The following is a 3,071-nucleotide window of genomic DNA, read 5'->3' on the forward strand; positions in this document are numbered from 1 at the left end:
CCTGTGCATTGTTCTTTAATGATTTTTCATGGTGTATGTTTGAGCCTGGCTACAAACTTACCATTCAGACTGGCTAGACGGCCAACATCGATAATAATAACTAACAATTAATGTTGCTGAGAATGGAGACCAGTCATCGGTCGAGGCATATCAAGAAGGCCTTGCAGTATGATTAGTACGGAGATGAAATAGACAAAAATCCTTGCTCTCATTCTAGTAGAAAGAGACAATAGCCCTAACCGGTGTGGCTCAGTTGGTTGGAGCATTGTCTATATACCAAAAGGTGGCAGGTTCGATTCCTGGTCAGGGCACAGACCCAGGTTTTGGGTTCAATCCCTGGTTGGGGTGCATGCAGGAGGCAATGGATTGATCACATCGATCTTTTTCTTTCCTCTCTCTCCCTTTCTCTAAAATAAATTTTAAAAATGTGTTTTTAAAAAGAGACAATAGATGAAGTAAATACATAAAGTCTTATGAGGTCAGATGGCAATAAGTGCTACGGAGAAATACAAAGCAGGGAAGGGGGAAAGGAAACCCCAAGGAGTGACATTATCTGACTGACGTTACAAAAGGCTCACTAGCTGCTGGTGAAGACTGGTAGGATGAGGGAGTGAGCAGGAAGACCAGTTAGGAGGTCATTGCAACAGCCAAGATGTGTGCTGGTAGTGGGGCTCGGACAAGGAGCGGAAGATGTTAGAGGTGATCAGATTTTAGATACATGTTGCAGGTAAAGCCAGCCTGCTTTGCTGAGGGGTTTTACATGGAGCAGATTCAAGATTTTTGGCCTAGAAGGAAGGAACATCTGGAAAGATGGAATTGCCATTAACTCAGATGGGAAGAGCAGGTTTTGAGGAGAAAACCAAGTGGAAATAGGCAGTAATCAGGTGGGTATGTGAGTCTAGAGTTAAAGGGGAAGTTCTAGTCTGGAGATGTGTCAGAGCCATCAAGGTATAGCTGATAGACATGCTAGACCAGTGGTTCTCAACCTGGGCTACACATTAGAATCACCTGGGAATCTTTTTAAAATCCTGATTTCTGGGCCTCATCCTCCGGAAATTCTGTTTCTTTGTTATGGGGTGGGGCCACAACATTAGTAACAAAGAAACAGAATTTCTGGAGGATGAGGCCCAGAAATCAGGATTTTAAAAAGATTCCCAGGTGACTTAATGTGCAGCCAAGGTTGAGAACCACTGCTCTAGAGTCTAGAGCACTGCTTTCAATCCCCTTGACCCCACTTCTTTCTCCAGCTGATGTAATACAGCTGATGTTGGCTAGATTCGCAATTGGTACAAGCTGAGAGGGGCTCACTTCCGCCTGCTCCGTGAACTTCCTGCTTCCGTCCCACGGTGGCTGTAGGTCAAGGTTAGGACCTCACTCAGCACTGCCCTATGTACAATCCATATTATAGAGGTGTTAATACTCATGGGGCCACCTTTAACCAATGGTGTATGGAAGCTGGTGGGTGATTATGACCTATTCTTCCTTTGATAGACAGTTCTGAATCTCTCTGGAAAGTTCCGTGGAGCATCAGTCTCCCATTGTGGTGGTCCGCTCAGTAATGCATCCTCGAATTGGTTTCCCTCTCAGTTTTTCTTGCCCCGTCCCTCATTTCTGCTCCCTAGAATGTCATCCCCGTATAAACGACCTGCATGCAAACCTTTTGTTAAAGTTCTGCTTCTACGGGAACCTCGGCTAAGACAGGTGACATTTAACTCCAGGAGGCCGAATGAGATCACCAAAGGCTTCGTGAAAGATCGGGAACAGACCGAGCACTGGGCCCTGCACCCCTCCGACACGTCCAGGTGAAGGAGTTGAGAGCCGACCAAAGAAGACCCTGAAGAGTAACAGAGAACATAGCGTCGTGGAAGCCAAGAAAAGAAAGGTGTTCCAAGGACGAGGGGAGGCTCAGCTGATTCTTGCTAGTCAGTCAGGTAAGATCAAGGGAACTGGTGACTTTAACCAAGAGCAGTCTGTGTGGGGCTGTGGAGCAACTGAAATGGGTTTGAGAGAGAAGCTGGAGGGGAAACAGGGTCAGGAGAGCCTTTTTGAAAAGATGGGTAAAATTACAGCATGTTTATGTACATGTATATGCTGATGTGAATGATTCAGCAAAAGGGGGGAAACCGGCTTTGCAGGAGAGAGGAGGGAGCATCTCTGGGGGAGGGAGGGGGGTGCAGTGGCCCTGAAGGTGTTTGCCTTAGATAGGGGCACCGGCAGTTTATCCCCAACTGCAGGCGGGGAGGCGGGAAAGCAGATTCCCGTTCTCACACACCAGGACCTGGCAGGTGCTTGAACTGCGTGAGGCTATTGGACTTTGAGTCTGGACTTCCCACTGGCCCCTCCATTTGACAGCTGAGACCCAGGGAGTAGCGAGCCGCTCCAGGACACGCCAAGGAGCAGGTGCAGAATTGGAATTAGAACCCAGGGCTCCCCCTGCCTTGCCCAGTGCCTTCAGGCTGTGCCCTGGGGCAGAGTCCTGACCATACTCTGCCACTCACCACACCTGCGCTCTGGCCAGTGGACAGGTAGCCTAGTGGGCTCCAGGAAGGTCATTAGGGCGGGAAATGGAGACATGGGCAAGCTTCCGAAGAGGACCAGCAAGCCCCTGGGTGAGTTCATTTCCAGGTCTGCTGAGGAGGTCAAGGAACCTCCCTAGATGCACTGAGGAGTCAACCTACTCACTGGAAGGGAAGCTGCAGACCTGCAAATCGGTTGAGAAAGGTCTGCCAAAACACAAAAGGCGGGTATTATAAACGCAAGCACAAACAGAAGGGCACAGGGCCCTTTGAATGTTGATTTCTGGGTTCAAATCTTTGTCAGGCCTTGCTTCCCAGGGTGCGGTTTGGAAATAGGCTCCCGCTCGGGTCAGATAGAGTTGAACGCAGTGCGAGGCGTGGGCAGTGCGGCTCAGGAGGGGACGCCGAACAGAGAGGCACAGCCTGCTGGTCCCAGGGAGGAGCCACACACGCCGGCTTCACCTCATTCTCTAGGAAACTTGCAAAACCACAGCATTCTTTCCCCGAATTCCACTCATTTCACAAACATTCTCCAGGCTTTGTGCTCAGTGTTAC

At 49.4% G+C, this 3,071-nt stretch overlaps 1 long non-coding RNA gene across 2 annotated transcripts in view; it reads left to right on the top strand.

The window, feature by feature from the left end:
- Nucleotides 1–2,195: 2,195 nt before the first annotated feature.
- Nucleotides 2,196–3,071, top strand: part of LOC107185001 — a 33,149-nt gene continuing 32,273 nt past the window's right edge. For both annotated transcript variants that reach the window (XR_001515909.1, XR_001515910.1), the window contains exon 1: nucleotides 2,196–2,609. This is a non-coding gene — a long non-coding RNA (uncharacterized LOC107185001). The remainder of the gene's footprint in view (nucleotides 2,610–3,071) is intronic.

Source organism: Myotis davidii, unplaced genomic scaffold (genome assembly GCF_000327345.1).
Source record: "Myotis davidii unplaced genomic scaffold, ASM32734v1 scaffold289, whole genome shotgun sequence".
Classification (NCBI taxonomy): domain Eukaryota; kingdom Metazoa; phylum Chordata; class Mammalia; order Chiroptera; family Vespertilionidae; genus Myotis; species Myotis davidii.